Source organism: Panthera uncia, chromosome F2 (genome assembly GCF_023721935.1).
Source record: "Panthera uncia isolate 11264 chromosome F2, Puncia_PCG_1.0, whole genome shotgun sequence".
NCBI lineage: Eukaryota > Metazoa > Chordata > Mammalia > Carnivora > Felidae > Panthera > Panthera uncia.
This window is the reverse complement of record NC_064812.1, coordinates 11714407-11725252: the sequence shown is the minus strand read 5'-3', so window position 1 is coordinate 11725252 and position 10846 is coordinate 11714407. Positions and strand designations below refer to the sequence as shown.

At 43.1% G+C, this 10846-nt stretch overlaps 1 long non-coding RNA gene across 3 annotated transcripts in view; it reads right to left on the bottom strand.

Moving 5' to 3' along the window:
• The window catches only part of LOC125924405 (uncharacterized), a 276429-nt gene that overhangs the window by 229932 nt on the left and 35651 nt on the right, over positions 1-10846 (bottom strand). The gene's annotated exons all lie outside the window — the stretch shown is intronic.

Genomic DNA, 10846 nt, shown 5'->3' with positions numbered 1-10846 from the left:
GGTAAACATAACGTCCATCCATTATGCCTAATGCCCACCCTCCACAAATAAGCCATCAAGAATAACTCTGTGTTGCCTTTCATACTAGGTTTCATAATGTAAAAGTTCCAAGTCAAATAATACCTTAGAATTCCAACCCTGGCCACTATTTCCAGGCCCAGCCTCTTTACAATGTACACTCCTTCTCACATCATCCACTCCAATTTCTTTCCTGAACACAAACCTGACTCTCCCCAAAGGACAAAACTTCCTTTACAGTTCTTACAACAGCCGTTGGCTTCAACACAGTCATGAAGCAGTATACTATGGTCTATCCCCCTTAGGGCTACCTGTCACTTTTCTAAAAACCCTGTTCTTTGAAGGCCCAAGATATCTGTTTGACCACTACTCTCTACTAGCTTTTGTCTTCTACTGTACCCCCAGTTATTCCATCTTATTTACTAAAAAACTTGGCATCTGACCCACAGTGTTTCCCTAAAACTCAATTCCTGCCTTGTCATTTCTGACGTCAGTGACCATCCAGATGAGTTATCCAATAACCTGGCTGCTCAACAACTTGAACTTCATCTCAGGGTACCTTGTGCCATACTGACCTCTGCTACTAACTCCCAGGTTCTCACCACTTGACAATGTTCTATGTCTGAGGTTACTGACTCCACCACTCTTAACTCATCTTTTCCTCCAGCTGCCTCATCACCTCTTCAAATTACTCTTATTTTCCAACATTGAAACTGACTATAAACTGACCTCACTGCCCAAAAGCAGGAGCAGTTAGTTCCCTTCCTTCCCTAAGTAGTTCATATGACCTATCATATTTCAATAACTTCTGGACAAAAGTATTTCAAATTCCCTCTCTCTTCATCTGTCCCTTTTTCATACTTCACTACAAAAACCCGATGCTTGAACTTTTTTGTGCCTACGCATGGGCAGCATTGGTGGAGAGAAAAAGGTATCAGGATATTTCAGTCAAGGTGCCGGCAAGAAACACAGAGCAAGCTCAAACTGGGTAATTCAGGAAAATTTTAATAAGAGCACTGTTTATAGAGCAGCAAGCAGTGTACTAGGAAACTCACAAAGGATCTTGCAGGACCAGGACGAGCAACGGGCAGGGTGAAGTGATCACTCCAAGACCTGACAGGGGATAAAGAAGGATCAGCTGACCAAACCCAGAGACAAGCCTACTCAGCAGCATCTATGGCCTTCGGTGGAGAGACACATCTAGACTCTGGCAACCTCTATAAAAAAGGAGCGGAATAAGCATCACAACCTTCCTCTCCTCCTTTCCTCTAGTCTCCCGCTAGTGCTTTCCCCGGACAAAACATCCTGAAAGACACAAGAGGTGGTGGATATGGCCATACAGGTCACCCTCCGGGGGGGTAGGGGTGGTTTTGAGGGGCAGGTGTAAATTGCCAAACGTAGAGAATATATTGAAATAATCCACAATTATAAATTCATGATCATCACCCCAACTGGACCTTGGAAGTATTGACAGGTTTCTCTTGTTCACACTTGTTTGGACTTTTCACAATTATCTCAAAACTTCCATTTTCTTTAGAACTCCACACTCTACCCTTTGTCCCATTTCACTATCAGCAAATGACCTGGTATCCAGTTTTTCAGAGAAAACAAAAGCTACCGGAACACTCTCAACTTCCGGGCTACAAATCTATAAAACCCATCTTCGCCATCTCTCCTGCTGCTATCACAGATGAGTAATTTCTCTTATGCAAGCCACTATCCCCTCTTACACTCTGGAGCCCCATCCCCTCCCTCCTTCTCAGAAGAAATTTTCTACGTAAAATTTCATTCTGCCCGAGCCTTTCCCATCAGCATTTGAATACACTTGATCCAGCCCATGTTTAAGAAACCCATCCCAGCCCTACATGCCCTTCTAGTAAGGAGCCATCATCACTCTTCCCTTTCACAGCCAAGCTCCCCCCCGCCACCGCCAAAGTTGTATATATTTTGTATATACACTGGTGATAGGTACCTAGTCATGGCCCTTGAGATGGACTATTCTGGGCAGGAGCAGAGGGTGAGTTAGATAACCCAATCCATTCATTTTATGGATGAAGACCAAAAATGAGCAATGACTTGCTCAAAGTCCTACAGCAAGTTCTAGGACTGAGATTCAATCTGATGACTCTAGGCTCACCGGCCAGTGCTTCTTCCCTGCACCAAGCAACCTCCTCCATTTGACTTACCCCAATAGTTGTAAAAGTGTTCACATTTAGAATGCATTTCTCACTCTCATAAATTACATTTAATAGCTTGTATAAAATGGAAAAAAAGTAGTCAGGAAAATGACCCAGGTACCATAAATCTGGCCACATCTCAACGGCTGAGGGCGGAGGAGGCAGGAGGGACCAGGAGGGACCAGAGAGCATAGACATCATTAAAGTTCAATTTTTAAAGGGCAGTGCTTGACTTCAAAAAGCTTTAGGTTCCTCTCTTAATGCCTTGAGATCTGCCATCATTTAAAACATTCGTGTCTAAGAATCTTCAATCTTATTAAAATATTTGGCTATGTTAAAGTCACATGACATCAGCTCATGATAAATATTTCTACTCCCCAACCCTGATTTATGAGAACCAGCTAGTAAATAGTCTCTGATTCGAACAGTGATTAACCATTATTCACGAAGCAAAATGAGCTTGCCCCGGCATGTCATAAATTTAATGTAATCTCATCTTGCTTCACATTTTATCCATGGGTTTATTCTAATTTCAATCTTCTCCTATCTTGCCACAGACTCCAAGAAATGTGGACAAAGAAACTTAAGAAGAGCCATCTTCGGCCAAACCATACCCTTGGGAGACAGTGTGGATGACTCAGGGAAACATAGCACCTGACTGTTGTTAATAGAACACGATCGGAAGTGGTCCTCAGGGGAAGGCATGAGATTTTCCATGAATCCCCTGTCTTGAATCGATTCAAGACTAGCCATTAAAAGGCAAACCCCAGCAATCCTGGAAAAGAAGGAATCTGACTATTGAGGATGTAATATGGGCAGTATGTGTTTGGTAGATCAATGGTAATTTGTCAGGCTTTCTAACCGTAGTGATGGATAATCCAGGAAGTGAATCATTCCTCAGAGTGATGGCTGTTAATAGAGCCATATAGTGAATTCCTCTCTCTACCATGGATTTCCAGTCACTAAAGTCATCAAGTTGCCCTGAAGACCCCTCAAAATAATGTCTTGCTATTGTAAAGGGCCTCCTGTGACTCACTACATACCACATCTGGTCCGTGTATTCAGACTCCTTTTCCACCATTCCCTGTTCACCTTACGTTCAAAGTTGCTGCCACACCAGTTTGTTTCAGCACAGCTCTGTATGTCTGGGTCCTAAGCATCTTTCAAAATTCATCTCAAATGTCATCTTTATGGGAAAATGTCCCTAAGTATATCCCTCCCCATGTCCTTCATAGCAACTCTTCTCAAACTTGAATGTGCAAAAACATTACCTGGGGATCTTGTTAATATGCACATTCTCATTCAGGGGGTCTAAGGTAGGGGTTCTGCATTTCCAGCAAAGTCCTAGATGATGCTGATGCTGCTGATCTATGGACAATACTTTGGGCAACCAGACTGTAGCTGTAAGAGCACTTCTGCTGAGCTCTGATGACACCCTGTGCACCAAACTCTTTCCTAGAACTCTTTTGCAATGGTTCAATTACAGTGTTTATCAGTCAACAGAAACTATGAATCTTTAAGTTGCAAGTGACAAGAATCCAACCAAATATAGAATGAGGGGAAAGGCAAGGGTTGTTTTGGCTCAGGTTGAAACAAAAATTCTAGAAATATCCAGGTTCAGACACAGCTCGATCCACATGTTCAAATGATACTGTTGGTACACACTTCTTTCCCTCTCTTGGCTCTGTTATATTCTCCTTGGCTTCTTTACTAGGAAGCGAAAGTGGTGAGCTTAGCAACCCCCTTCCCAGGTGATCACAGACCAACGAAAAAGATAGGCTAAACAATTACTAATCAAAGATATACGCTACTAACAGAGAGATGTTCAGGGTACAATGAGACCTGAGGTGATAAGGGACCTACTCAACCTGGAGAATTGATGGTTAGGGCTGGGAGAGGCCTTCCAGAAGAGGTGATGTCAAATCTAGGTCTTGCAGTATGACAACTAGGTTCATAGGGAAGAGCATCCAGGCATGAGTCACCCTAAATGCTCTCCTTAGCAACTTCATTAATAATGTATACAAAATCAGGAAAGCCAGCCTGATATCCAGATAGCTATGATTTTCAATGCCATGTATCAGGGTTTTTGGAAATGCCTAAAAGATCTGAGTAAGATCATGAAATCTAAATGCTGGTAAGTTAACCGCCATGCAAACTTCCTTATTTTACAGTAGAGAAAATAATTTGAGACCCAGAAATTTGAAATGACCAGATGTTTATTGACTCTTTCGAAGACATTAACAATTCCACTTCTGTATTCCCAAATACCCAGGTGCGTGGAGTAGTACTAACACAACCATGATTTCAGAGATCAGTAAAATGACTGTTCCAAGGGAGACAAATTTCCTTCTAATCAAGCTTTTTACAAGCAAAGATAGTTTCTAAGAAATATATCCATGTACATGTTGAAAAGACTGCAAAAATGATAGCAGAAAAACGTGTCATAAATTCATCTAGCAAGTATTTCGTGTATACATCGTATGGGCAGGCACAGAGAGAGGAAACCTGAAAGGGTTACAAACACCAATGGTCACCTCTGCCCTACAATGGAAACCATTATTGAGAAATTAGCTTCAGGGATATTAAAAAATCCCGGGGCTAGGGTTTGGGATTACAAAGATTAATAGGATTGAGGTAAAGTTACATTATCAGTACATTAAATTTGTTTAATTCAAACATACCAGAGAACACTCAAACACACATGTGTACATGTGCAGGTACATCATATGAAGCAGCCGAGCTCATGTGGTTACACAATATAACCCTGAATCCAGATTTTCTGGATGCAAATCCCACCTCCATTGACTGTTCATTGTATGACATGTGACAAATCATCTTCCGCCTTAATTCTCGCATCTAAAACATGAAGATGATTAAGTACATCTATTTTTACAACTGGTATAAAGATTAAAAGAGATCATGCATGCAATGTGTTTGTAACAGACCCTCGAACACGGTAAGTGCCTCTAAATATTTGCTCTCATAATGGTAGATGGCTCTCCCCTCCATTTCTAAGAATATATTCCCACCAGTAAGGATGAGGTGGGCTATGGAAATCTGCATAGGCCTTTCTCAGCTCCAGCTCACCTCATTGTGTGAGGAGATCAAACCTTTCAGAGTATGTTCCTGTGGTCCAGGAATACATCACACCCTTAAAGGCAAACCACAGGGACAGGGACCCAAGTCTTTTTGAGTATACACAATTTCTCCAATGAGGGCTCACTTTAAAACCTTACTAGCGACAAGGTATATTCTAATGTCCAGAGTTACACCTTAAAAAGTAGCGGGATTACTGGCAAAGTCAAGGACCAAGAGTCAGAGACTTATATTCTTGTTCCAACTCAGCCACGGCCACCTTCTGTGATCTGGGTGCATCACTCAACTCTGTCTCATTTTTTTATCCAATGAAATGAAGATAATATCAACCACTATTGTTCTCTCCTGGGGCTGTTGCCAAGATCAAATTAGTGGGAATGTGCTTTGAAAATAAAAGAAGGAAATCAGAAAAGAAGAAAGGAAAGAAGAAAGAGAAGAGGAAGGGAGGGAAGGAACGAAAGCAATTGTTGTCCAGGGCAGGGTGACAAATGTTGATGGGTTGCTGGTGGCCTGAGTTCTCACTGCCTTTGAAATAAACTCCAAACACGACTATTGTGATGTAAAGAAAAGAGCAATAATGTTGAAAGAACACTGTTAAGGGAAACTGCAAACCCTCTCTTCTGGGGTTTCCTGCCCTTGGAAGGAGCATCCACTGGTGGGATACTCCTGGCCTCCCTCCACTCTCTCACTGACTCTCCCCTCTTCCCACCATCCCCCACCCAAGAAGAATGGTAGGTTTGGAAGGAGAAATAGGGCCTACATAGCCTAGCCTCTTCCACTCCTCATCACGAAAACCTTGCTTTTCTCTGCTTCAAACGCCTGTGGGGAGACACCTGCATATGGTGTCCACAGTTCAAGGACCATGTGAGTATGTAGGCCTGGTCCACAGTTCAAGGACCATGTGAGTATGTAGGCCTCAGTGTAAGGAAGCCCAATGGGCCGCACAGAGAGGTCACATCCTTAGCTACTCACTTTTCTCTTTTGGGGTAAAATGCCCCAGCTTTTCTGCTGTGCTCCCCCTGGAGCCAGAAACACCATCCTATAGAGGCTGCACACTTGGGAATGGGTAAGCCAGCCTCTGCTTCCTCTCTTGCCTCGTTAATAATTAATATTAGTCAACACTATTGATTATATTATTATTCCTGGTCGTGGACAATAAGTAACGGTAAGAATTGCCATTATATTATATAGCTTCTATACCATTAATAATAGCAAAAATATCACTTTACAGTTATAAAATGTTTCCCATCTATCAACATACTCAGATCTCAAGTAGCCCTATTAGGTGGTCAGACAAGTTATTATGATCCTCATTTTAGATGAGGAAACTGAAGTTCAGAGAAATGATCTTGAGAGCTAGAAGCAGTGCTAGAAGCTGGACCTTCAGGTTCTTTTGTTAAATGTTCTTTTTCAAATGAACAATCACTCCATTATCCCCTCCTGGACTGAACACACCCCACCTCACCGTATGAGGTACAGGAATACCCACAAAAGCACTCTTAGACTATACAGTCTTAATTCACTGGACTTTTATAAGGATTACAGGATATTTTTTCCATGTATAAATATACAGGATGTTTATAAACTGAAAAGTGCTGGACAAATGTAAGACATTATTGTCCCATTGTTCTCATTTCAGATGGCTCATGTTCCTAAGACACATCGCAAGTCTTTACTATGCTGGTGGAGTTTGGGTTAACTGATCCGTTGTTTGTCTGTGGATTTCACATTTGTCAAGTATGAGAGAAACCAGACTTCATGAAGCAATTAAGCGATCATAAGCCAGGTCAGAGAAGATGTTTTGCTAGAAGCGATGGGAGCCAGACACATCCCGCTCTGTGTAAATTATACATGTATCTGCTTCAGAGATTGTATCACCGCTCTTTGTTCCGCTTGTCCCTAACCCCATGGATTCCACTCCGCCTTCGGCCAATAGCCCTCACTTGTATCTTCCACGGTTTTGGCCAATATGGCAATTCCTCCTGCCTGTTAAAGGAGTCTGGTCAACTTGACCTGGGCCAAGCAATTTATTGAATTTTATTTAAAGGTAGATCATTTGTTTTCCTCAATATGCAAGTCTAATTCATGGAAAACCTTCAACGAGAAAAGGATTATACTCTACTAACTTTGGAAAACTAAGACAACAAGCACTACCTTTAAGTTTACTGTGGAAAGGGCATGGTTTTTGAATCAGGGAGACCAAGGTTCCATTCTCTATTCCGCATGATAAATTTTGAGATCCAAGGATGTTGTGGAAGAGCTACTTTTTATGGAAGGTTTACTGTGTTCTAGGATCTACCTAGATTGCTCTTTTACCTAATTTCACAATGTCCTCACTTAACTGTGCATTCACTCAGTAAGTATTTGCCGAACAACTACTATGTGGTAGGCACTGGACCAACAGCATTGAGCCTAGGACTTACAATCCATTTGGGAAGACACACACTGAACAAGAAATTCTAAGTGTCAGGAGGACCAAGAGGGAGTAGTTCAGAGTTCTGAGTGATCATATAATAGAGGTACCCGAACCAGCTGCACAGTCAGGAAAGATTCAGGGATGAGTCGAAAGTTAGCCAGGTGAAAGAAAAATGGGGTGGGACAGAGCATCCCAGGTGAAGAGAAAAGAAAGTGTGAAAAATTACGTGATAGGAAAGAGTATGTGACCCATGTGAGGTACTGAAACAAAGCCGAGGATTGCTGAAGCACAGAAAAGAGGAAACATGGTAGGAGATGGGGCGAGAGAGTAAGATACAAAGCTTTGTTGAGCATATAAAATTTTTTTATTTTATCTTTAGAGCCATAGAAGCCACAAAAAGATAAACAGGGGAGTTATAGGATTAGATTCGAGGTGTAAAAACTCCCTCTGGCTGCAAGCAGAGAATGGTTTTGAAGTAGGATGATTCAGGGAGAAGATTCAGGGAGACCCGAAGTGAAAAGATGGACCATGGATTGATATGATAGGGAAGGAGAGAGGTGGACAGATTTGAAAAGTATTTGGTGCAGCAGGAATTGCTTGAGGGTACGGAGAATGAGGGAGCTCTAGAGAAGACACAAAAATAATACTCAGGGATCAGACTTGATCAATCTTGTGACTGGTGGTTCCATTTACTGAGATAAGACACACTAGACAAGCAGCAGGTTGTTTATGGAGGCAGCAGGGGTGGGGTGGGGGTGGGGGACTACGGACATGAGGAAAGAAATCTGAAGCTAAGTTGAGAGTAAACTACCTCGGGTCAGTTAGCTGGGGAGTGGCAGAACTGACATTTAATCAGATAGTAGAATTGCAAAGCCCTATGGAGCACCTGAGTGGCTCAGTTGGTTAACTGTCCAACTTCCACTCACGTCATGATCTCACGGTTCGTGGGTTTGAGCCCCGCATCGGGCTCTGTGCTGACAGCTCAGAGCCTGAAGCCTGCTTCAGATTCTGTGTCTCCCTCTCTCTCTGCCCCTTCCCACCCCACCCTGCTCATGCTCTGCCTCTTTCTGTCTCAAAAATAAATAAACATTAAAACAAAGTTTAAAAAAAGAAGAAGAAAAAGAAGTTCAAAGCCCTAGAGTTTTGCCATGATGCCCTGTTTCTGCTAAGCTCTCTGGGCTTCAGTTTCCTCATCTATAACACAAATGTAATAATACCAGCCTCCTGGGTGACTATTAATGTTATGTACTTAAATTATATTGTTTTTCTAGGATCGGCTTTCTAACTACCTGGGGCTGTTTTAATAACTTCCCAACTTAGTGACTCTCAACCACTAAACAGAGAAACATATCCAAGAACATTTTAAAAATGCAATTTTTGGGGCGCCTGGGTGGCTCAGTCGGTTGGGCGTCTGACTTCAGCTCAGGTCACGATCTCGCGGTCCGTGAGTTCGAGCCCCGCGTCGGGCTCTGGGCTGATGGCTCAGAGCCTGGAGCCTGCTTCTGATTCTGTGTCTCCCTCTCTCTCTGCCCCTCCCCTGTTCATGCTCTGTCTCTCTCTGTCTCAAAAATAAATAAAACGTTAAAAAAATTTTTTTTTTAAATGCAATTTTTGTGGAAACAGAGGGCAACCGCATTTATTGTGTACTTTCTGCCCCTCCGTACAGTAACCTTTTAATATTTGTAACATTTTCTCTGTATATTTTCTGTAACTTGCCTCTGCAGTGAGACATGGGGAGGGACCACAGTTTGCTTTGCATCTGTAAATGTACATGATCACTGGAGAAAAAGCCAAGCCACCATCAGCCCAGGAGACCAACTTCCATAATGACATGGGTTGTTTGTGGACACTTAGGGGTAAAAACGTTTGAGTAAAACTGACCTTGGATATTATACCCCATGAATAGTTTATGCCATGTGAACATTAGAAGTTCAATTGATTTAACCAACTGAGATCATCCTAGGTGACACAGCCTAGAATCATCCATCAGAACGTTAGATAACTTGTCAATAGGAAGTTTCCTCTAATTCCTGCCCACTCCTGGCCTATGCCAACCAAACATTCCCCCCAGGCTCCTGTGATCTCGGCCAGGGAATTCGCTCCTGTCCTATCCTCTGGGGAAAGGCATGAGAAGGGGATGCTTCCTCAGAATCCAATCCTAGAGATGCTGACGCTGGAGCTGGGTAATTTTTAGATGGCTGCCTGGAGTTCTGTTCTCCACACCGTCTATGTGGTCTCTAGCCCCTGACCTCGTGGCCCTTGACTTGGCCCTCACGTCCTTTTCTTCTCTTCTGTTCCTCAGCTGTAGACTGAGAGCACCTTACTCCACGGTCCCACCGGCTCCCTGTTCACCCAGGTGCCTGTTTCCTTTCCTCTGCCTGTGTCTACTCATTTGCTTCCACAGCCTCGCCTTGCCCTGGCCCAGCAACCTGCCCTGTGTCCATAGCGTGTCACCGTCCACAGGCCCAACCTTACCTTAAAGTATTCCATAGGCTGTACTTTTCCCCCCATGGCTTCAAATGATGACAACTGCTCTTTCCACGATACAGGGTTATCCGTTTCAGAGGTCTTCCCTGATCCTTCCGGTACTCCCGTGAGCCCTTAGGTGTCCCTACCAACACTTAACTCTGTGCTGCTGAAAAGTCCCCTTTACAGGGCTGTCATCTCTACTGGGCCACTCGAGAGGAGTCTCGGTGCCCTCTTTATCCCCAAGGTCTACTACAGAAGCTGGCAAGTGGGAGACACCTAATACAACTTGTTCACTGAACCCCTCACCTCTATAGAGTTCCAGAATCTCTTCAAACAGCACAGCCTTGTATCGTGTCATATCCTAATACACTGTGCGGTGTCATATCATGCTGCATTTTATGCAAGGCAGAGAAGTAAGTGGATGCCAACTAACACAATGAATTATTTGTCCTTCACATATTATTCAGATTTTTAGACATTCATCTATCCCATTTTGGTGTCAAGGAGTCAGTAAAAAGCTGCTGGAGGTAGCAAAGTCTCTTCAAGCAGAAGAGTAGATTGTTTTCAGAGCCTAATCCCTAACTCCTCACTCCCACCCAAGGACAACCACGTCCCGGATTAGAGCAAACAGAAAGAAGCGATTACATTTTTAAATACATCAATCATCCTT